This window comes from Rhinolophus sinicus, chromosome 17 (assembly GCF_057876585.1).
Source record: "Rhinolophus sinicus isolate RSI-liver-muscle chromosome 17, RSI-T2T, whole genome shotgun sequence".
In the NCBI taxonomy this organism is placed as follows: Eukaryota; Metazoa; Chordata; class Mammalia; order Chiroptera; family Rhinolophidae; genus Rhinolophus; species Rhinolophus sinicus.
In genome coordinates, this window is record NC_142517.1 from 205,645,658 (window position 1) to 205,671,026 (window position 25,369).

The window sequence follows — 25,369 nt, forward strand, 5'->3', positions numbered from 1 at the left end:
GGATATAGGTAGGGAAACAATAGTTGGTATCTTTACAGCAAACTTTCACAGAGACAACAAAGATACTGTGATTTGGGGGTTCCCCAGGCTGCCACACAGTGTGCCATTTATTGCCATGGATGCTTGAGAAGGTCTAAGAGGCTGCTGCACGTCATACCATTTCAGTGGTCCTAGTTCATATGCAATCCTGAGACACCAGCACCTTCCTGGGCATGCAGTCTTCCGGCTTCTTAACAACAGAGACAATATTCCTACAAATGGGGTCCAGTTGGTCAATCAAATGACATTGGCCAAAGAAGACCTCAGAGAATACATTCATTTGGCCTTGCATTTGACACAAATTTCCTCGTAGTGGTTGAGAGCGTGGGCTCTGGTGTTGTACTCCCAAACGCAAATCCTGGCCCTTTTATGCAATAACCACACAGCGTTGAGCAGGTTACTTAGCCTCTTCATGTCTCCATTTCCCCGTTTGTGCAAAAGCGTAATAAAACCACTTGGTGGAAAAGAAAACATTCTCCCGGGCTCGTGAGGAATGCGCTGAGACCAGTTTTCGATCCCTAGAAAGTACTCGGCAAACGTCACGCATGCTTGTCATCATTATTGCTAATCTCCCTTTCATGTCTTATGGACCCAAATGAAGTCAAGTCTCCACATCAATGACTCTTCCGCCTTCCTCACAGCTTGCCGGAACTTCTTCCCCAGACCTTTGCATGCACTAGGTGTTCACAATATTTGGTGGTTAATCAGTTGACGTTTGCAATGTTGTGCTGTGAAATGAAAAAGTTCTCATAATCAAAGATGGAAGAGGATGCATAAAAAGTAAAACCTTGACCTGATTTTGAGCAATTTGCTGAGTATTGAGTGTACGTCTTTCAAGTCCTCGTTTTAGATGGTTTGAGTATGTGCCGCTCCCCTGAAATAAAGAGAAGACCCTAGATGATTTCTCCAGTTTCTATGATCCATGTCAATACTATCTACAATTGTCATCCTCTATACTGAACAACATACAATCTGTTCCTTGAGACTGTACACAAGATTATGTGGGAAAGCACATGAGAAGCTTTAAGACAGTCACAATTGTTCTTTTCTCCTGTAGGAACCAAGTTGCCCTGAAGATAATGAACTTGTCTTCTGAGCACTGCAACATCTCAGATTGGCTGATGCTCGAAGCAATAGTGAAGGCCTCTGTATACGTGGTCCCTTTCTCCTTTGCCACATTCATCACTATCATTGCAATAGTGTTGCAGAATTTGACACTGTGGGAAGGTCCTAGATATCCTCCTTTGTCACCATCTGCTGTACATCTCCTCCTATTGTGGCCTGGGAGTGGTTTGTCACCAGCCCCATGCTGGGTGGTGTTTGGGGCCCAGCGAAGTGTTGGAGAAGGGATCCTCTTCACTCTGCCTGTCAACACTCACCTGGCCATTTGCTGGCTGTTGAAATCTGTCCTTTGTAGATTCAGTTAAGTATAGGATTCTGGCTGGGACTTGGATAATCATTATACTCAAGAATGTTTGCCTATTCAGCATAGAGGGCAACCACTCCACTCTGGTTGCTGTTTTAAAATCTGAACCCTTTTGCCTGGTGATCTTGAAATCCAGCCAGAGCCATTGGCAGGGCTTTCCTTCTCTTTCTTCTGTCTATCATTCTTGTAAGTTACTCTCTAATATACCAAGAAGACATACGGGTTAACCATATCAAAGCAAGGAAAACAGTCCCTATTCATTTATTGAGCTCACATGTAATGCAAACTCTGATATTCGTAGGCGTAGGAAAGATGAGTGGAGTGTTTTTCTTTGCTTTAAATCTGGTGCTTTTTGGAATCTTTCCATTGGCCCAGTGTTTTAACCCTCTGATCTGTGGGGTCTGGAATAGAGAGCTGCAGAGCAGATTATACCATCGGCTGTGCTGTCAACTGTGCTGTGGTCATACGATGAACATCAAAGGGCCAGTTTAAACAAAACCTTAGCCATTTTGAATCAATGACTCTAGTCTTAATGGGCCATTGGCTAGGGTTGACGACTTGCCTTTTACTCAACCTACAATTGGTGCCTTGATTTGATTTTGAAAGTAATATGAGTAAGTCAAAATTATTCATCTGGCTTACCAACGTACACTGCTGCGTACATTGATTTGTCCTTATTGAAATAATTTTATGCCTTTAATTCTAAACCCAGATCAGCATTTTTGGCAGGATGCCTTACTGTGTTTCAGTAGTTGGGCAGCTTTTGAAAATGCACTTGTTTTTAGACACTGAAAAAGAGTCCATGGTTGATATGGAGTTAAGAAGTTTGGCTGTTCCCCTTATATTAATTAGAGGTAGGTTTGGCTACATATAATAACAAAAGAATAACCGAATAATAGAGACTTTAAAAAGTTAGAGATCAATTTTTTTTTCTTATGTAAAAGAAATCTGGAGGTGACAGCTCTGCAGTCAACAGGCTCATTCTCTTCTACTTTGCCATGATTTGTGTGCTGCCTCGTGACCCAAAATAGCTGTTGTTGCTCCTATCATTATATTCACACTCCAGCCACTAGGAAAGAGCAAGGAGCAAAGAAGGGTCTGTGCCCTCCTTCTAAAGACACTTTCTAGAAGTTACACAAAACATTTTTTCTTATATCCAATTGGCCAAAACTTAGTCATATGGCTATGTCTGGCTTTAAGGGAGAGTGGGAATAAATTTTAGCTTAGTAATAGGGTCCCCAGCTAAAAATTAGTGTTCTGAATACTAAGAAAGGAAGGAAGAATGGATACCAGGAGGCAAAACTATCTCGGGGGCCATTTTCCTCTCAATCAAATAAAGTACGAAGAAAAACAAGGGATGGGTTATGATCACCACAAAAACAGTGTTAACTTTAGGATCCCAGAAAACTTTGTTATGTCAACAACTCTCAAGGAGAATGGCATTACTAAGGAGAACAGTGAACTGGTTTAAACAGCTCATTATTTAAATCTAAGCGAGTCTGAGGCAGCAGTATGAAATAAATTCTTTCACAGGAGTTTATATATGAAACTTCTTTACAAGGAACATCAATTTCTGAATCAGTCAGGGTTCAGTTCTAGAAACAGGAATTGCCACTCTAGGTATTTTAAACAGAAAGGAGTTAATACAGGAATTAAATGCATATACAGTCACCGGAAGGGCTGGAGGAGTGGAAATCAGGGGCTACCACTGATTGATATCAAGAGCAAACCACTGCAGCTGTGATCTGGAGGTCATGCAGCTGTTTCTACAACTGCCCCCACTGCCTCATGCCACTCATACCTTTGTGACTTTGTTTGCCAAAGGAAACAACAACAGGAAGATGTTCCATTTTATAATTCTTACACGGTTGCCTCTAATTGGTAGAACTGAACTGGCATCCAGACCCTAAGAGCAAAGGAGTTTGGGACATATAGTTTTTTTGGTTGTTTTAAAATACCAAATGTTAACAAGTGTTATCTCTTGGTAGTGATTATAGATGATTGTTTAATTTCTTCCTTTTATTTAATTATTCGTATAGCGTCTTTATAATGAACATAGGTTATGGGATAACAATTGTTAGTAAAGATAAAAGTTGTTTTTAAGAAATGTTGTAGTTTACAAATTGTCTTCTACATTGTCATTTATTTTGCCAATCTTTCTTTTGGAATATAGGTACCCCAAAAGATAGGTGACATTTACAGATGTAATTTTTACATGTTAATTTGATTGCTGGGGATGCCTTTAATGACTCAGACTTTATTTTCTAGTTAGTAGAACTTTCTATACATGATTTCTAAAATTATTATTAGTTTCAGGTGTACAAAACAATGTAATAGTTAGACACGTATACCCTTCACAAAGTGATAACCCCTCTCCCCCAATCTACTACCCCTCTGACATCACACTGGGAAATGTCGTTTTCAGTTTCAGACTTGGCGGTATAGGCTGTAACCCCAAAAGGAGTGTGAAATGAGGATGGAATGAGCCAATTCACCATCACAATATTTTTTGTTGGTAACAACCACAGTGATAAGAATGACAACAACAAAGAAAAGAGATGCCATGTATTGGGCAACAATTATGCTCTCGATACTGTGCAAGCCATTTTATATACACTGTCAAATCCTCACAGCAATTTTATAATGTTATTATTCCTGATTTACAAGTGAGAAAAGCTGAGGTTTAGAAAGGCCCTGCAGGAGCTTAGGAAGTCAGGGACTTCCCTTTAAGATTTGCTGTATGCATGACTTTCCCCAGGGTGATCATTTCATCATCCCTGAGAGCTGGACCAATTGCTTGGGAATATTGGGCCTTGATTCTCCACTTTGCTTTGGGTGCAGAGACCTGACTTATCTTTGACTACACTCTCCCATCTCCTTGCTTTCAGATTCTAGTGGCTTCCGTGTTAAGTCTAGATTCTATTTTGGCTACAAGGCCCTCTTGTCTCCTCTAGGTGTTCAGTATAAGGCTTCCCTCTTTCTCCAACCCCAACTCTGAGAATTGAAAGCACCACCTTCTTTTTTCCAATGTGCAAGTCTCTCTCCAGGGCGGGCACCAGGGCTTATTACCTGTGTCTCCTGGCACCCAACACAGGACCTGGTAGATGGCAGGCACTCCACAAAAGATGAAATAGACTCACCACTCAGTAAGACATAACTTTTGACAACTCCCTCCCCACAAAACTCACGCTATCTCTTTTTTGTTGTTGACATTTTACGCAATCTGAGAGCAGAGAGTGGAAGAAAACCCCCCAAAATTAACAAGCTTAACTCAATTTTAAGTCCTCGATCTAATAATATACACAATTCAATTTGTGCTTAAAACTTTTAAAGCTCTATTTTCTGATATCAAAGGTAACTTCTACTTGTAACTTTAATTGAGTGTTAGAATGGTAGTTTTTTATTTTTATATGCAAATTATTAATTTTAAAACTAAATTTTTTGGACTGAGACTATATAGTATACTAGTCGAAAGATTCAAAATAATATTTAGTGAGAAGTCTTTCTCCTGTCCTTTTTTCCAGGTCCCCACTTCTCTTTTAACAGTCAATAGCTGTTATTGGTTTCTTGTGTTTTTTTTTTAATTGAATTTAAAGTCAGAAATGGCAGGGCTTTGGGGGAAATGTTCAGAGAAGACATACTTTGCAAATAGCTCTAAGAAAGTAAATTACTTAAGGAAAAATGTGAATTATCTCAAAATTCCCAAGTTCTTTTGAAGATTTTATTCACTGTAGTTGCAACCATATTATCACTGCATGAAACTATTTCTGACTTAATACATACATATGCCATATAAACACATGTTGACTAAGAATGAACTTGGGCAAAATCCCTAAAAGCAAGAATAGAAAAGTAATTCATAATACCCATCATAAGCAAATGCTGAATGAATCCAGGCTATTGTTTAGAAGAAATTCAAGAATGTAAAATCAGGGGCCGGCCCGGTGGCTCAGGTGGTTAGAGCTCCATGCTCCTGACTCCAAAGGCTGCCGGTTCGATTCTCACATGGGCCAGTGGGCTCTCAACCACAAGGTTACCGGTTCAACTCCTCGAGTCCCGCAAGGGATGGTGGGCTCTGCCCCCTGCAACTAAGATTGAACACGGCACCTTGAGCTGAGCTGCCGCTGAGCTCCCAGATGGCTCAGTTGGTTGGAGCGCGTCCTCTCAACCACAAGGTTGCCGGTTCGACTCCCGCAAGGGATGGTGGGCTGTGCCCCCTGCAACTAGCAACGGCAACTGGACCTGGAGCTGAGCTGCGCCCTCCACAACTACAACTGAAAGGACAACAACTTGAAGCTGAATGGCACCCTCCACAACTAAGATTGATAGGACAACAACTTGACTTGGAAAAAAGGCCTGGAAGTATACACTGTTCCCCAATAAAGTCCTATTCCCCTTCCCCAATAAAAAATCTTTAAAAAAACAAACAAACAAAAAAAGAATGTAAAATCAGTCATATTAACGAATTTTAAGCTGTTTTTTTTCTTTTCTTTTCTTTTTTTTCTGAGGAGGCCAAAGGCTGTGGCTAGAATTGCCCGCCTGATGGCCAAGCAAAGATACATATGCAACAAGAGAAAACTGCACATGTACTCTGGGTGGACATGGGGAAAGGAGGCCAGAGTGTTCTTGTGAGCCAAGAGGACCTGAGGGAAGGATCTGGCCTCGGGATTGTTGGAAAAGACCTGTCCAGAAAGGTTTTATGCCAAAGGGGTGGGACTCTCAGCAGAAGGAGGCTGGAGGTTACCATTGGCTGCAGAGGCTGAAGATGGGATAAGCAGCAGCTGGCCAGAGACAAGGATTGCCCAAGGGCCCAGAGGGGATAACTGACTGAGGATCTCACAACATGCGACAGAAGAGAAAGAATCAGCATTGGGAAACTGCTCCACTAAGAAGATGCAAACATCATGTTGCATCTGCCTTTAAGAAGGGCAGGCCTCCGAGCCTCCATCTCTCCTAACCCTGGAGGAGTCGCTGGCAACCTGGGGGTGGGAGGAGTTTATTTGAAACTTTTAATTCCATCTGCAATCTTAACTCCTCCTTGTAATGTGGCATAACATAACCGCAGCTTCCAGGGTTTAGGGCATCTTTGTGGAGAAGGGGAGTTACTCTGTTTATCACATTTGCTAGAATGAGATTGTTCTTTGGAGCTGAAAATAAGCAAAGGACTTTTATTTAAAGGAAGACAAAATTCAAATCAAAACCACACTGAGATAACACCTCATACCCATTTGAATGGATATATATATATATATAAAATAGAAAATATTTATATAATATATCTATATATCTATATCTATATCTCAGAAAATGCAAGTGTTGCCAAAATGTGAAGAAATTGAAATCCTTGTGCATTCTTGGTGAGATTGTAAGATGGTGCAATCGCTGTAAAAAATAATATAAAGTTTCCTAAAAAAATTAAAAATAGAGCTACCATATGATCCAGTAATCCCATTTCTGGGTATATATCCAAAATAATTGCAAGCAGGGTCTAGAAGAGATATTTGTACACACATATTCATAGCAGCACTAGTTACAATAGTCAAGAGGTGAAAGCACCCCAGATTTCTATCAATGGATGAGTAGATAAACAAAATGCAGTATATACATACAATGGACTATTATTCAGCCTTCGAAAGGAAAGAAATCCAGTCACACGCTACAATACGGATGAACCTTGAGGACATTATTCTTAGTGAAATAAGCCAGTCTCAAAAAGACAAATGCTGTCTGATTCCACTTCCATGAGGTATCTAAAATAGTCATATTCAGAAACACAAAATAGTATGGTGGTCACCATTCTGAGAGGAGGGAAAAATGGGAGTTGTTTAATGGGCATACAGTTTCAGAAGAACTTTTTTTTCAGATGAAAAAATTCTGGAGATCTCTTTCACGTCAATGAGATTATACTTAACAATACTGAACTGTACACTTAAAAATGGGTAAGATGGCAAATTTTATGTTATGTGTTTTTTCCACAATTTGAGAAAGGAGTGCTAGGCAAAAGTATGAGATCCAAGATATCACCCAAGGTTTCATCTAAGGTTGAAGTAAAGGTTGAATCCACAAGTGGGTTTGAATGTGCTCCGGGGAAAAGTATCAGGCAAGTTGTTTCTTGCTCATATCCTGTCATGTCCTGCTATTTCAGTGTTATGGTTACCAGTCAACTATAAGCAAGGCCGATATTCATTATTAAGCACTTGTTAAAGGTTAATTTTAAAGGAAATTTCATTTCTAGCTATGAAATATAGGTGTACACATTACCTAAGGCTAAGGATGCTACACATACTGTGTGTGTGTGTGTGTTTGTGTATGTGTATAGAAGAATTTATATTCCTCTGTATAAATGTATATAGTTATAGGACCATTCCTGGCCAGCTGAATCTGATTATTTCAATGAGTTAAGGTCAGGTTGACCCTAGTTGTAATCATTATACCCATAGTTTATGTTGCATTAACTTTTTTTTAATCAGAAAAATCACTCAATTATTTGTGCCACAGACCAAATGTTTGTGTCTCCACCAAATTCGTGTATTGAAAGCTACTCTCCAATGGAATAGTGTTTGGAAGTGATTAAGTCACGAGTTCGGAGCCTTCATGAATGGGATTAATGCTCTTATAGGGAGGCCTCAGCGAGCTCCCTTCCCCTCTCTGCCCTGTGAGGACACATGAGGAGACAGCTCTCTGTGAACTAGAAGTGGGCCTCCACCAGACACCGAATCTGCCAGTGCCTTGGTCTTGGACTTCCCGACCTCAACTGTGAGCAATAAATGCTGTTACTAAAGTCACCCACTGTATGGTATTTTTTAATAGCAGCCTAACTGGACCAAGACACTTGCTTTGCTTTGGGTATGAGGGCTTTCTACCCACATTCTCATTTTATCTCCAAACCAACCAATTTGGATCTTCTAATTAAAGGCAAATAACCACAATGCAGGCAGAAATGACTGCATGTGACCTGAAAAGACAGTGACATACCATTTCTGTTAATTCCAAGATGCTTATGCTTTTTGCATTTTAATATTTCTGAAATCTAGATGTGTTTTCAACAATGGCATTTGAACATTTCTATCCAGCTTCAATGTCATTGCCTACATATCTATGAACTTGGATATTATTCCTGGTGGCATCTTAGACAATAGCACTGATGTTTCAGAAAACAACCATCTATGAACCATCCAAGGAATAAATGAAAGTCCTGATTTTTGCCTGAAAACTTCTCATTGGTACCATCTCGTAAGATCTGGACATTTGCCAATAACTAGTTTCTGCCATGTTTAGGCCAGTGAGACAGTCAAATTTCCCCATCCCCTTCAGATTACGTAAGGCCATGGGTCTTAGTTGTCCATTGCTGCATGACAAATCACCCTCAAAACTTAGAGATTTAAAACAACAATAATCATTTATTATCTCAGTTTCTGTGGGTCAGTAATTCAGATGGAACACAGAGGTGAGGGGGATTCAGAGGGCACAGCCCTATGATGCCTGGGTCTGCAGCTGGAAGACTTGAAGAAGGGGAAATGAAATCACCTGAAGACTTGACCGAGGCTGGAAGATCCACTCATGTGGCTGGTAAGTTGGTGCTCCACAAGATGAATTAGAGCTGATTGTCCGGTTAGGTCTTATTTTCGGGGAAACACGGTAGTTTAAGCACCTCTGAAGAACCCCACCTACTAATATCATCACATGAGGCATTAGAATTTCAACACATGAATTTGGAGTAACAACAGATATTCAGACCCTAGCACTAGGTCATAAAAAGGATACCTTCACCTGGCTCTCTCTCTCTCTCTCACAGGTAGTTCATCTGACAAAGATTAGCTACCATTTTTTGAGGACACTCTTCACCCCTTTGAGAGGTACACATGGAGCAAAGTCCATGTGGAGAGAAAGTCACCATGCCATGTAACTGGTTTTGCCATTAAAAGTGACACATGTCCTGCAACTAAGATTGAACACGGCACCTTGAGCTGAGCTGCCGCTGAGCTCCTGGATGGCTCAGTTGGTTGGAGTGCATCCTCTCAACCACAAGGTTGCTGGTTCAACTCCCGCAAGGGATGGTGGGCTGTGCCCCCTGCAACTAGAAACGGCAACTGGACCTGGAGCTGAGCTGCGCCCTCCACAACTAAGACTGAGGGGACAACAACTTGACTTGGAAAAAAGGCCTGGAAGTACACAGTTTCCCAATAAAGTCCTGTTCCCCTTCCCCAATAAAATCTTAAAAACAACAACAATGTGACACATATCACTTCTGGAGGAAATCCTTTAAGAGCTGGTGTGTGATTTTCCACATTTTTGTCCTTTGTCAAAATTAAGGGAGCATAAGTTTATATGGAGGAGTAAAAGTAAGTCATTATGTGGGGACAGCTGTTCTGGAAAGTAGCCCTGACCTTTAGGGGCCCTTGCCTGAATGAGAAATAAACCTTGGTTGTTTTAAGCTACTGAGATTTTGAAGTTGTTCATTATTGCAGCATAACTCAGTCTATCCTGACAAATATTCCCCAGCATCCAAGTTTGTGAAATAGATTGTTCAAAGGCAACCCTGGAGACTAGGGTGTGCTATTTTAAAATATATACTGCGTTACTAATGCTCCTAGTGGGATGCTGCAGGGGTTGGCTCACCGTGGCTGACGGATCAAATCCTCTTCACTGCCTGTTTTTGTATAGCCCATGGATAAGCAAGGTTTTTAAAAAAATATTTTTTAATAGTTGAAAACAAAATCAAAAGGATAATAGTTCGCAACACATGAAAATTATATGAAATTCAAATTCCTGGGTCCATAAAGATTTTTTGGACCGCACCCATGCCCATTTAAGTATAATCTATGACTGCTTCTGCATCACAGTGGCAGAGCTGAGTGGGCTGCGAAACCTAAATTATATACTATCTGGCCCTTTGCAGAAAAAGTTTGTCAACACTGGCCTGGAAGATAATCATCTCACAAGGCATGAAATTTGATGACTCTGATTTAAAATGTGATTCAGAAAAATTCAACTCTGAATAAATTTAAAGAACACGCTAACCAACTAATTTTCTTTGCATATATGTTTTTATGGGCCCATGGGTGATACGGGATAAAAAAGTAAAATCTGTGTCAATAAGTTCAAAATTTCTTTGAATAAGTATGCAGCACAATTCCTAAGAAATAAGAAAGCATTGTACCATAGTTTCATTTGCAACCTTTTTTTTTTTTTCCTTCTTCACAATCCGTGGTCTTTTAGACTCAGTAAAATATGTTCGCATAAAAGACAAGAAGCTAAAGAAACAACTCTCTGGAAAAGCGTTAGAAAGGCTAGTTATGATTAGCAGGCTTTCTGAGTCAGTAGCGTTCTCATGGACCTACTCCACCCCTGGCAGTTGGCAAAACAAACATACTGTAGTTGGCTGTGACTTCTTACAGTGGCTGATAGTGAGTTAGAGCATCAGGAGGAAGGAGTCTTAAGTTTACGGCATTCTCTGGCCTTCGTTAAGCCATATAAGGGACCCGGAGTGGTAAATGGCAGTGGGATGGCCCCAGGCAGGTGCTGTGCCTCATCTTGCTGGGAAGTGCTTATCTCCGCACTAGGATGGGTAACTGGTGCCAGACAAGTCTGGGAGTGTTCCTTTGTTTTCTGTCATCTCTGTTGTCAGCACTTCTGAGGATGACAAGCCAACATGTCCTCATTTTAGAGAATTCAACCATCGCTTTCCAGTAAAATAAAGGAAAACAAATGCTCTAAGATGACATAGACAATACTCTTTTTTTTTTTTTTTTTTTTAATCCTTACCATCTCTGACAATGAAATATTAGTCTGGAGGAGAGGAAGGAAAGTAGGCAATTTATTCTAAATCATTACACTGGGTTAAAGCGGGGAGGGCTTATAATGAGACAGCTTTCTCCTGGGAATTGTGCCTTTAAATGGGCCTTCTACTACCAAGGTATTTGCAGAAAAAGTCTGGAAAACACATCCATTACCTTGGAAAATGCAAATGACAAGGATTATCAATTTAGGGAGCTGTGTATGTGTGCCAGGTAGGGTTTGACTTGGGTTGGGGTGCTTGATCGTGTCCTTTTTTTGAAGGTAGGTTTGTTGAGGCATAATTTACATAAAATAAAATTTACCCCCTTTAAATGTAGGTTCAATGAGTTTTGACAAATGTACTGAGCCATGTGACACCAGCAATCAAGACAGAACAGTTCTATCACCCAGAAAGTTCTGTTGGGCCCCGTGGCAGTTAGTCCCCTTCCCCGACCCAGCCACTGACAACCACCAATCTGTGTTTTGTCCTTGTGGATTTTCCTTCTTTCTATACAACTGGCATCATATAAATGAAATTATACCATTAACAGCTGTTGACAATCAATATTATTTTATATTAATTTCAGGGGTACAGCGTTGTGTTTAGACATTTATATAATTTAAGAAGTGATCCCCCTGACTAGTCTAGTACCCACCTGGCACTATACATAGCCATCACCACATTTTTGACTATATTCTCTATGCAGCACTTTACATCCCCATGACTATTTTGTAGCTTCCAACTTGTATTTCTTAATCCCTTCACCTTTTTCACCCTGCCCCCATCCCCCCTCCTGTCTATCACCCCAACAAATCTAGTGCCCATCTGATACCGTACGTAGTTACTACAATATTATTGACTATTTCTTATGCTGTACCCTACATCCCCATGATGACTGTGTAACAACAAATTTGTACTTCTTAATCCCTTCCCCTTTTCTCACCCACACCACCAACCCCCCTCCCATCTAGCAACCATCAAAATGTTCTCTGTATCTATGAGTTTGTTTCTGATTTGTTTGTTTCTTTATTTTGTTCTTTAAATTCCACGTATAAGCGAAATCACGTTGCATCTATCTTTCTCTGTCTGACACTCCACTCAGCACAACACCCTCCAGGTGCATCCATGACACTGCAGATGGTGAGAACACATTCTCTGCTATGGCCAAGCAATATTCCATTGTATATATGTACCACCTCTTTATCCATTCATCCATTGATGGACACCCATGCTGCCTCCACATCCTGGCCATTGTAAACAACGCTGGAATGAACATATAAATGCATATGTCCCCTTGAAAGACTGTTTTGGGTTTCTTTGGATAAATAGCCAGAAGTGGGATTACTGGGTCCTTCTTTGTCCCTTGTTATAGCCTTTGTTTTCAAGTCTATTTTGTCTGGTATAACTATGGCTACTCCAGTGTTGTTGTTTTTTTCATTTCCATTTTCATGAAATATCTTTTTCCATCTTTTTACATTCCATCTCTGTGTGTGTCTCTCAATCTGAAATGATTCTCTTTTAGGCAGCATATGTAAGGGTTTTGTTTTGTTTTTTATCCATCCAGCCCTCCTATGTGTTATGATTAGAACATTTAATCAATTTACATTGAAAGTAATTATTGACAGATATGTAGCTATTGCCATTTTATTATTCATAATTTTGATTTCCCCTCCCCCTCATCTTAAAGAAGTCCCTTTAACATTTCCTGTAATACTGGTTTGGTGGTGATGAACTCCTTTAGCTTTTTTTTTTTTTTTGTCAGGGAAGCTCTTTATCTGTCCTTTGATTTTAAATGATAGCTTTGCTGGATAGAGTAACTTGGTTGTAGATCCTTGCTTTTCATCACGTTGAATATTTTGTGCCAATCCCTTCTGACCTGCAAAGTTTCTGTTGAAAAATAAGCGGACAATCTTTTGGGAGCTCCCTTATAAATTACCACTTGCCTTTCTCTTGCTGCTTTTAGGATTCTCTCTTTGTCTTTAATCTTTGCCATTTTAATTATGATGTGTCTTTTTTGTGGGCCTGTTTAGGTTCATCTTGTTTGGGACTCTCTGCACTTCCTGGACCTGTATGTCTATTTCCTTTGCCAGATTAGGAAAGTTTTCAGTCATTATTTCCTCAAATAGGTTCTCAATCCCTTGCTTTGTCTCTTCTCCTTCTGGTTCCCCTATGACATGCATGTTGTTAGGCTTGACATTGTCCCAGAGGTCTCTTACACTATCTCATTTTTTTGGATTCTTTTTTCTTTTTGCTGTCCCAGTTGGGTGTTTTCTGCTACCTTATTTTCCAAATCACTGATTTGATCCTCTGGTGATTCCTTGTAGTGCATTCCTCATTTTCAGTTATTGTATTTTTCATTTGTGACTGATTCTTTTTTATGATTTTATGTCCTTTTTTATGCATGCTATCTCTTTTTTAAAGTTCTCACTGAGTTCCTTGAGCATCTTTATAACCATTGTTTTGAACTCTGTATCTGGTAGGTTACTTGCCTCCATTTTGTTTAGTTCTTTTTCTGGAGTTTTCTCCTGTTCTTCTATTTAGGATGTATTTCTTTGTTTTCTCATTTTGGCTGCCTCCCTGTGTTTATTTCTATATATGAGATAGATCTGCTATGTCTCCCCGTCTTGGTCGGGTGGACTTACGTAATAGGTGCCCTATGTGGCTCAGTGGCACAGTCTCCTTGGTCACCTCCCCTGGGTGAACCAGGAGTTTCCCCTGTGGGGATTCGGTGTGTCCTCCTGTTATAGTTGAGCCTTGATTGCTCTTGGCACATCAGTGGGTGGGAATGACCCTCAGGCTGATTGGCTCTGGAGTTTGGCCACATCCACAGCTTACAGTCTGCTGTGCAGAGGGCTTATCCCACTGAGTGGGATTTGCCCCAGCAGGCTCTGGTGTATGCCTCTGTGTGTGCCTCTTGTGGGGCTAATTGAGTGGTGCTCTGCTGTGGTCTGAAGCCATCTTCCAGGTATATTGGTTCTGGGGCCTCTTGGGAGTGGTTCAAGTACATGCCTAGGTCACCCACTGCTGGTGACCATCCAGGGACTACCTTGTAGGAGCTACAGTGTGATCCATGGTTTTTCGTTGCCTGTGCTAAACCTGGAGGCACATAGGAGAGGCCGTGCTGCGAAATCAAGGATGGCTGCAACCAGTACCAGGCCTGGGGTAGCTCCGCAAAAAGCCAGGACACCCTGAGGCCTGCTGCCACCTGCCAGCTCCCTTAAATTTCAGCCTTGTGTGGTATGCGGGTTGGATGAGGCAAGGTCTGAGGGACTCACTAGAATGGGAAGAATTGTGTTCACCAGGTTACTGTAGATTCTGATTTGGTGCCAGTGCTGAGTCTGGAGATACTCAGGAAACATTTCAGAGCACACCGAGGCCAGTTGTCACCCACCTGGGGGCTGTGGACTCCAACAGTTTTCCAAGAAAGAGCGCAATATGGGCGGGGCTGGCTGCTCGCAGAGAAAGTGCTTCTGGCCTTGGGGGAGTTGGGTGGGTTGCAGTCCCAGTGAGTCAGTAGGACAGAGCCTTGGAGCTCACCAGACCAATCAGATTCGTATTTGGCTGTAACACTAGGGGGCGGGCTCTATATAAAAGATGGCGGCCTCCTGCCCAGCTGCTTGGGAGAAGGACCCCTCACAGAGAAAATGGCGACTGGCCTCCAGCCCTGGCCTCAAAGCCACACACCTCAGTCTGCCCCTCGTATGTCTCTGATGCTTCCCGAGTCACTGTCCCTCTGCTGGAGCACAAGGTAAGTACCAGCGAGCGAACGAGTCTGTGCACAGTTTGTTTAAGAGGGTGTCTGGGTTTCCTGCAGCCTTCCGTCCCACCCGGGTTGTTGGACTCACCACTGGTTTTCAGCGCCAAATGTTGTGGGTGCCCCTCTTTTCAGTACCAGGCTGGGGAGCCTGGAGTGGGGCTGAGGTCCTCTCCTCCGGGGGGGGGGGGGGGAATCTCTGTGACTGAGGTATCCCTCCCTATTTTGAGCCACCACACAGAGGTTTGGGACCTGCCTGGGTTCTGGGTTGCGTCTCTGCCCCTCCTACAGGTCTCGATGTGGTCTCTTTTGATATCTTTAGTTATGAAATTTCTTTCCAACTAGACTTCAGATGGTTCTCCCAGTTAATTGTTCTATAATTTAGTTGTAATTTTAATGTGTTCATGGAAAGAGGCAGGCATGATGTCTATATACTCCACCATCTTGGATGTCCCTCGGCTTGGTTTTTAAAATTTTCAGTTTCTTAAAAGTATCCTCAAAAAAAAAAAAAAGTATCTTCAAAGAACAGATGGTTTTAATTTTGATAGTTCAATTTATCCAATTTTTCCTCTTATGGTTCATGTGTTTTATATCTTATCTAAGAAATCTTTGTCTACCCCAAGGTCTCTTTATTAGTTTTCTGATACTGCCATAACAAATTACTGCAAATTTAGTAGCATGAGACAACACAAATTTATTATCTAACAGTTCTGTAGTCCAGAAATGTGGGTTCCTTGGCTGGTTTCTCTGCTCTGGTTTCTCACAAGCCCAAAATTAAGGTGTTGGTTGGCTGGGTTCTTATTGAGAAGCTCGAGAATAATCTACTTCTAAGTTCATTCAGGTTGTTGGCAGAATCCTGTTCCTTGAGGTTGTAGGTCTGAGGTGCCTATTTTCTTGCTGGTATCAGCTGAGGCTGCTTGTGGCTCCTGGAGGCCTCTCTCTGGTCCTTGAACATGGGTCCCTAACGCTCAGAGCTAGTGACAGAACGTGGAATTCTTCTTATGATTGTAATCTTGACTTTTTCATCATGATAGAAATAAAAAACCTAGCTTGTCCAACAAATAGTTCTAGAACAATTGGATATCCACATCTAAAAAATAAAAACAAACAAACAAAAATAAATAAAAACTGTCTCCATACTTGGAGACAGTTCTTTGCTTTTAAGAGGTCACGTGATTTGATTAGGCCCACCTGGATAATCCAGGCTACTTTCCATATTTTAAAGTCTGTAACTTCAATTACATCTGCAAAAATTTCTGCTGCCATATCACTTAGCATAGCCACAGGTTCTAGGGATTAGGGAGTAGACATCTTTGGGAAATTATCCTGCTGACCACAGTCTCAAATATTTTCTCCCATATTTCTTCTAGAAGCTTTATCACTCTACTTGTTACAATTAGCTCTATGATTCATTTTAAGTTAATATTTGTATATGGTATGAAATTATGGCTGAGGCTCTTTTTTCATTTTTATTTATTTTTTACATGTGTGTATACAGTTGTTCTAGAACCATTTGTTGAACAACTTTTTGATTTCTGTCATGATGAAAAATTATGATTTGTATAGTTTCAGAACAGAACCATGACTCATGTTTCATAATTTTCATAGTTGATTTCATGGACAGTCCTATCACATTTTTGGCATTTACAAAAAGTATTTTTCTCTGAGAATCTTTACAAATGGGGCATATGGAAACCTGTAATTCTCCTTACCTTCTACACACACCTAGTTTTATGGATGGCCATGGAATCCATGGTTTAGTGGGCTCAGGGGTGCTCTACAATTCTGAGTTTGAACAAAACCACAGAAAGATTTTGGTTCTCCCGTTTTACTTCTTTCGGGTAGTGCAGGCATTTCCTTGGGAGTATTTAAGAAGAAGGCACCAGACTGGGTAATGTTCAGAAATTGAAGGCAGGGCTGGAACAAGCAGGTCATTTCTAGACTGATTCAATGCAGGGGTAGGGGTTTGGGGGTCGAGGAAAGACAGAATCTGATTGGTAGACAGGGAAGGAATACGCTAAAGAAGGACAGCCTCAGACAGGTGACAAAAAACCAGAAATTTGCACGTCTGGAGGCTGTGCCCCCACTTGGCTCTCTCAGTGCTGCTGGTATCTAAAGAGATCCATTAAGAGCCTGATCCTAATGTGAAAATATCCAGCTTGGCTCACAGACAGGTCCTGTCTTTGGAATCAAAGGGCAGAGGCAGATCAATAGATGAGGTGAAGAGTCTTGAATTCTTAATCTATTTCTTTCCTAAGTGAAAATGAGAGTTGTAGTGACTAAGCTTACTGAGCTCAAAGCCTCTTGTTTGTTCCTTAAAATCTGTGGGTAAATAGCCCAAGGCAATTGTCTCTAAACTGGGGTCAGAACTGAAGGTAGCAATAGGGGCTGGAGAAACTGAGGCAGCCTGTGGGATTTTGCTTGTGGGTATGAAGAACTCAAGTCTTTTAGTGATTAGGTGTTTTTGCGAGGCACCTGGGGTTGCCCATTGGTCCTCCCCGGGAAACTGTGTTCGGGCTGGGTCATAGTTCTCTGGGGATCCACCTGCCTGATCTCAGCCGGGGTTGTGGATTCTGGCCAACCTGTCAGAAGCTGTGCTATGCCTGGGCCAAAGCATGAAGCATGATGGGACCTCAGCTCTACTGGCTACCAATGGGCCAGTTGGTAAGGGGGAACCTGGGGCAATGGGGAGGTCAAGGAAAGGATCTATCACTTATCTCAGGCAATGGCAATGAGTTAGCTTTATTGAGCGGCCACTGGGTGCCAGGCACTTTGCATATGTGATTGGATGAAATGACGCTTCTTTCCATCTGAGAAATTAGAGTAATTAATTTTGGGCCGTGTACCCTCCATTATCTGTCAGTGAAAGACAGCTTTATATACTCCAGGGCTGAGGGCAGGTGTTTATTAGCAGAACAAAGCCCAAGTCAGGCTTAGGAATTCTCAAGAAATGACTTCCGTGAAATAGACAACGTTAAACAGTTAAATAGAAGAAAGTTAAGAAGAAGGACTCTGCCAGCTAAATAGAACTGTGAATCTTTTCTGGGGATCAAGAGCAGGTGTCAGAAGGAAATAAATTCTTCAGGGTAAGGTGTGTTTTGATTTTAGGTATTTTAGGACAGAAGCTGGAGCCTAGAGTAGGTTTGCCCACCCCTATACATACTCTCCCCCTCCACTGGGTACTGCTTTCCTTCTCCCCCACCCCCACTCCACCCCCTGAAAAGCCCAGACAGTGGGAACTTGATCCATCGAAGCACTCAGAGGAAAGGGGGTGGTTATACTAGGACACTGCGCTCGCCTCCTTCCTGTCTCCCCTCCGCTCTGGGTCCCTAGAAGATGGGTGCCCCAGTGCTTCTTGCAAGGTGTAGCTGCTTCAGTGCTGCCTTGGGGCCTGTGGTCCTCAGCTCTGGGCCCCTCCCATTTTCACTTTTTGTTTCCCCAAGGGGCCACTGCAGTGAAGCATTTGAATCCAGACCTGTTAGTAGTGTGACTTCCATGCTTTTCACAACTGCCTGTAGCCCAGATACAATGTGGGAGCCTGGCAGCCAGTTCAGGGTGATTTCACAATCAAATATAATACCAAGCCAACATGCAAAAAAAAAGCTTCAGAATGCAACTCAAGGGCACATCTCAAGTCTCTTGAGACAGGCCCACAGCAAACCCTCTTAAAAATCACCTCTATTTACCCATCTCTGAAGTCCTGTGGACAAATGCTCAATAATAGTCTTTTTTCCTCTCATATGCTTGCCCGCCACACCCTCCAATCTGGTGCGTTTCGCTGATTTTTCTTAGTTTTCTCCTCCTTACTCTCCACTCATCTCTCTTCCTGGTTTAGTTTTTTTCTTCTGCAGATAGCTTCATTTTTTTTTCTTACTATTGTTGCTGAAAACTGGTTATATTGAAATAAATGTTTCACTAAACTATAAAACATTAAATAACCAAACAAAACAACTGCAAAAATCAACCCAATCACAAACACGGGGCCATCTTACCCTACAGGGCTGGGCAGCCCTCTCTGTTAAGTTGCAGGTTCTACTGCTGCCAGCACCACAGACACATTAGTTAAATTTGTTCCTTTGTCAAAAGTTTAAGTCAAATAACAGAACGATCTTCTCTTAGCGCAATCGAGGTCAAACAACTGTGCCCAAAAAAGGGTTTCCTAGAAAACTTGTTAAACTGGTTGAAAACACCACTTTCTGGGCGTCATTCCTAGAGATTCTCACCCAGGGCCAGAAACCCCAAAATCTGCATTTTAACATGTTCCCTGGTGATTCTGAATTGGTCAACCATTTTGTGGGAAAGCAGGATTTTCCCACCTCAAATTATGTCTCTTTGGCAGGATGATGATTTTAGGCTGATTATTTTTATGAAACAAAAGTCTCAGGAAGAACTTTTTACCTCCTCCTCAACTACCTAAAAAGAATTTAGATAGAGGGCCTGTTCCAGGAGGAGATCTATCACGAGAAATAACTACAAAGAAAATGAGCCAGTTGTGGTGGGCTTCGGGGGGAGGTTGGCAGGGCCTGGAGATCAAATTCCTCCCTGTGTCCCATTGTCTCTGCATGGCATGGCAAACATTCTTTTACCAAAGATTTGCCCTTTACATCTTCCTGTGAATTGCCTTCCTCCCCTTCTCCCTAGTTCAGAATGGCATATAAGCCCCGATTAACTGATGTCTATGGGGCCCCATATTTTTATGGACTGCCTGTACGTACAACATTATTTTTTTTCTCTCCTATTAATCAGTCTCATGCCAATTTAACTGTTAGGCCAGCCAGAAGAACCTATAAGGGTAGAGGTGAAATCTTTCCTCCTCAGCAATTTAAATGGGAAGTGGACAGATGTACAGCCATCTCAGAAAAACCCTTGCTAAACATCAGCTGGTCAAATTTACTTTATTAGGGCCAAAGACCCCTCTGTTGATGCAGCTTCCTCACCCAATCCTTGGCCTGCAGCATCCTGTGGAGCATGTCATGGGTGTGTGTGTTTGGGGGGTAGGCATTCTTGCTAATGGGTGGGTCTGTAATTCAGTTTCCAGCAAATGGGAGAGTCTAGAGTCCAGGTCCGAATGAGCTGCGGGCTATCTCCAGGCTGGGTCTACCACCAAACCCCAAGCTGTTGAAAAACTAGACCACATAGCCCTCTGTCCAGTCCACATTGCTCAGTGCACCTCAGGCGTTGCGTTATGCTAGCTGCGAGATTTGAAACTCTTGATAAAGAACAGAAGGGGCTTCTGTCACTGTAAGAAAATCCTCACATGACGGTCCAACGGGTTATTTTAGCAAGCCTGATCTGGGAAAGATCTGGCTCACATTTTTTATTGGTTCTGGAGCTCAATTATAGAGTCATTGAGGGCATCTTTGCCCCCTTAAAAGCCCTCACTGCTTCCTTTTAGTTCCTGATTTCCACAGGGGTTTTACCACCTCAGTGCCTTTCAGTCCCTGGAGAGGGTCCACACTGCCCTCTGGTGGTGGAATAGCATTGTACAGTCCCTTGTAGAAGTCCAGAGCGCCTGCTCCGACCTTTCAGAGCCTGGCTCTGCCAGAGCTGAGCTTGGAAAGCACCTGAAAAATGTACTCAGCCCACAGGCCAATTAAACCTAACTCTTCCGAGGGTGCATGTAATTGAGCAGGAGACCGTGCCTTCTCAGCTCCTAAAAGTGAGTTTTCCAAGGTTGAATTTTGGCTTCAGCTGGAGGGGGTAGAATATACCTATTTTTACATAGAATGACTCCAGTCACTTTTCTTCTGCAAAGCTTTCCTTTGCTCCATTTTTGCAGCTTTAGCTCTGCCAAGTTTCAGGAACCATTTTAGAGTCATTTATAACCTTCTGTGTCACAACTTGGGTGGAGGCCGTCCTGAATTGATCTGGGCTCTCAGCAGCCCTGGCCAGTGGCGGAGGGAAGGAATGAAACCCAGCTGGACCCGGAAGACAGAAATAGCCTGGGTGCAGGACTAGGAGGGGTCCCTGTGAACAGGCAATTGGTATTGTTGGTAGGGGTGTCACCGACATTGGGTTTATTAAGAGTTTTTGATGTCTAAGGAGGTGTGTGCCGAATTTGCTCAGACTGGGCAGCGGGAGACTAAAAGGAGGGTGGCCTATGCCTACAGCTCATTGTAGGGACGGAGTCCCAGAGAGAGGTTTCCGGGCTGTCGACCTCACGTGGAAAGGTGCTGGCTCTGGTAGTAGATGGCCATCAGCTGTGATCAGATGGCCATCAGCTGTAACTAGTTGGTCATCAGCTGTAACCAGTTAGCCATTAGCCACTAATATAACTGCCATGGCTATACTAGCAAGTGTGGATTGCTGCCAGCAAGTGAGGTTAGCAAGCGGATTGTGAATTTCGGATCATGTTGATCCTACTTCCTGTGTCTCCCCTGGCCGCCAATGAGACTGGGGTGCAGGAAGAACCCTCATTGGGATACTGGAGGATGTTTGCTTTTGTGTCTCAGCCATCCGCCATAGAGAATATAATGGTATGACTCCCCTATCTATGGCTCCGTTGCTGTTCCTTTCTGGCCTCACCATGTCCTGCGTTCTTGTGAGGGGAGTGGGAGCTGAGTCCCTGCATTATACTCATAAAGGTGGGGGGAAGACCAGCTGAGCTAAGCAGAATAAACCAAACCCTGCTCCCGTGGGTGGAAATACTTTGAAAACCAGGAGTGCAGCGCAGCAACAAAAGGGAGGCAAAGGGAGAGCCTGTTCCAGAGATAGGGGTCTTGGTTGTCTCGGCAACCAGACTGATAATGGTTGAAACTTCCAACTTGAAAGAAATAAACGACTCTTTATGTGTGTGTGTGTGTGTGTGTTTAATAGAGTAACCCAGAGTCATGCTAGGAGAGAGAGAGAAAGCGAGAGCGCAAGCTCATTAATTCAGCTTATCATTGCCAGAATGAAAGAAAGGATCACAAATGGATTCAAGATAATTTAAAACAGAAATTCTGTCCACTGGGAGACCAGTGGGGAGGAGTATCTTTTATCATAATGCATTGAGATTATGCTGGGAAGAGAAACCTCTAGTGCTCTCCTTAGACTGATATGGAAATCTGAAGACTATACCAATGGAATTATCATCTCTAGGACCCATCATTCCCTCCCAGCATGGCACCAGGAGTGGCAGTCTTTATGGCCACATTTGTGGTCTTCCCCTATAATAAAAGGAATTCTATTTCATTACATGCTTTTCTTAAGTGCTCAAACTGCCTCCACCCTTTTCTGGACCATAGGTGAAGTCAGTCCATTTCACAGCTCACACTATTATGGAAACACTTGGACATAGGAACTAAGGAGATCATATACATTTTCTGTGTATCAGTCTGTGACACTAGGTACCTCCATGAAAACTCCAACACACTATTCTCCAATTCCTCACTGGGAAACTGGGAGATCCTGCCGAACAGTTTCTGCCTTGTTACAGGGAAGAGGGTAGGCTCTCTAATGGTGTCCCTCACTCTTTGTATTAGTCAATTTGGGCTGCCATAAGAAAATCCCACAGACTGGGTGGCTTAACAGCAGACATTTATTTCTCACAGTGGAGGCTGGGAGTCCAATATCAAGGTGCCAGCTGATTCAGTTCCTGCTGAGAGTGCCCTCCTGGCTTGCAGACAGCCACCTTCTTGCTGCACCCTCACATGATCTTTCCTCTGTGCCTGTGTGGGGAGAGGGCTCTGCTGTCTCTTCCTCTTCTTGTAAGGGCACTCATTTTAACTGATTAAGGCCTTACCTTTTTCTTTTTACCTCATTCAATCTTTAAATGCCTCCTTACAGGCTCTATCTCCAAATACAATCACCTTGGGGGCCAGGGCTTCCAGATATGTATTTTTGGGGGATATAATTCAGTCCATAACAATCCTTCATTGACACTAAATAGGAACGAAAAATCAGATTCACAGATCAGGACTTGGTAAGTTGCAATGACTTTTTCTGTCTTTGTCTTGAGAAAAGAAAAATACTGTAAAAAAAAAAAAGTTTATATCCTTTGAGGTTTGGTTAACAGATAGCAAGTAGCATTATTAAAATACTAAAAAAAAATTATTCTGTTTAAAACATTGATCACAGAACGCAACCATTTTAAGTTAATATATTTAAGTCTCATACTAATGACCTAAGAGGAGGAGGGCTTGCTGGAGGTTTTTTCTCCTTTTTAAATAAATAATAAATAGGGAGGACAGAGAACAGATAGTCAGCATACAGATTATAGATGTTCTTGAAAGTGAGCCCAGAACAAATGGATCAGAAAGATTTAATGGAGCTATAAAAAGAAGCAGGTAGGTATATGGAGAAGAGTCAGAGGGCCAGGCAAGATCAATGATAAGAATATTACATTGAATCCTATCCAGTCAAAAATAATTAAATATGCAACTACAGAGAGAAAGGGGGAAATTTCATATGTGTCCACACACTAACAAAGAAAAAATATTCTGGCTGAACTCAGACTTCGGGGTTATAGAATAAAATGCCCAAAGATAGTGGAACAAAGTGTAAATCAATTTTAGAGGAGAGGACTTGATAAGATATATATTGTAGCATAATATATATTGTAGCACAACAGTGGATAGACAGGAATTAGGGGTTGTGAGAGGTATAAAAATGACCTTGGCTGAAATATGTAGCATGTTAAAGATATTTTATTTTTGGTTCCAATATTAAAAAAAAAATAAGTTAAAAATGCACCTTGAAGCTTGCAGGTATTAGAAGAATTAAAAACTGTTACAATGCCTCTAGAATGGAAGGTAGAAGCAAAGAAATACAGACAAAAAACATGGAAGTATTCAAAAAAGAATAAAATAAGACAAAATAAGGCCAATTATAAAAAAAACCGCAATGGATGACTTCTTAGAAAAATATAAAAGTAGAACTGATTAAAATAGAAATAGAATATCTGAAAAGTCTAAACACCATGAAAAAGCAGAGAATATCATCAATTTTACCTCCCCAAAGAACTCTAGGCTCCATAATTTTATGAATTGGTTAATTTAAAGCACTATAAGCTATTCCAAAGCATATAAAATGATAGAAAGTTTTATGAGTTATTTTTACCAAACTAGGATCACCCTGTATATATATATCTGATTATGGCAGCATACAAATACTTACAGACCAATCTCATTTATAAATGCAAATGCAAAATCCTAAAACATACTCTCTGCAATAGTATTTTAAATATGTAACAGAAACAAAAATAGATTCCATACAAATTTAGAATTCAACTGAGTAAATTTTTCATACTGATTACAAGCGTAGAAATTCTGAAACTTATTGTTGCAGTTTATAGAGTTCAGCAAGTGAGTAAATATACTGTGGGAGAGAGATAAATATTGACTAGAGGAAGACAAGGAAGAAACCTGTAGTGATGGATGGAAATTAGAGGTATATAATATTTATAAACCATACCTGTGTCACCCTTATCAAGCAACATTCTTTGTCATGGGGTTGGGAGAACCGGCAACATGTGCCCGTTTGGATTTCAGAATTGCTATGGACCAATGACTGCTAAGTGCCTCCCGATCCCCCCTGTTTGATTGCAAGTGTCCACAGTGGTTATTACGTCCTATGTCATTTTTGAATTTTGAGAGTGGGAGTAGACATAACTTGTTTTTCAGTTTCTGTGTCTTTGGTTCAAGAGAAGAAGCACCTAAGGAATGGCACCTAAAGAACGTTGTCTGATCTGAATCTGATAGATGATGAGTCCTGGCCTTTGTTCCAATGCTTCAGTGAGTGTTACTTCTGGGAGGATGTACTTTGCATGTGGGAAACGTGAATTGCTGTGGTCAGAGGGTGAACTATGATAGAGTGTGTCTGAAGATGGTGGCAACATTTCTTCATAAGCAACATTCTCCTTTGAAATGTGACTTTAACACGCCTCCCATCAAGAGGTGCAGTCTGGGGCCGGCCCAGTGGCTCAGGCAGTTAGAGCTCCATGCTCCTAACTCTCAAGGCTGCCGGTTCGATTCCCACATGGGCCAGTGGGCTCTCAACCACAAGGTTGCCAGTTCAATTCCTCGAGTCCTGCAAGGCATGGTGGGCAGCACCCCCTGCAACTTGCAACAGTAACTGAACCTGGAGCTGAGCTGCACCCTCTACAACTAAGATTGAAAGGACAACAACTTGACTTGGAAAAAAGTTCTGGCAGTACACACTGTTCCCCAATAAAATCCTGTACCGCCTCCCCAATTAAAAAAAAAAAAAAGAGGTGCAGTCTGTTTTCCCTTCTTTTGCTTCTGGTCCTGTGACTTGAGTAGACCAATAGTATGTGGCAGAAGTGACTTGGTGCAAGCATAAGTGGGCTGAGTCAAAACCGTGGCAAATGTATTACAACATCACTGAGCACTGCCTGAATTCTTGAATGCAGAATAGTCAGCAACAAAATGGT

At 41.9% G+C, this 25,369-nt stretch overlaps 1 pseudogene; it reads left to right on the forward strand.

Annotated features, from left to right (window-relative positions):
- Nucleotides 1-1,019: 1,019 nt before the first annotated feature.
- On the forward strand, nt 1,020-3,503 carry LOC148754915 (uncharacterized; annotated as a pseudogene).
- Nucleotides 3,504-25,369: the final 21,866 nt, after the last annotated feature.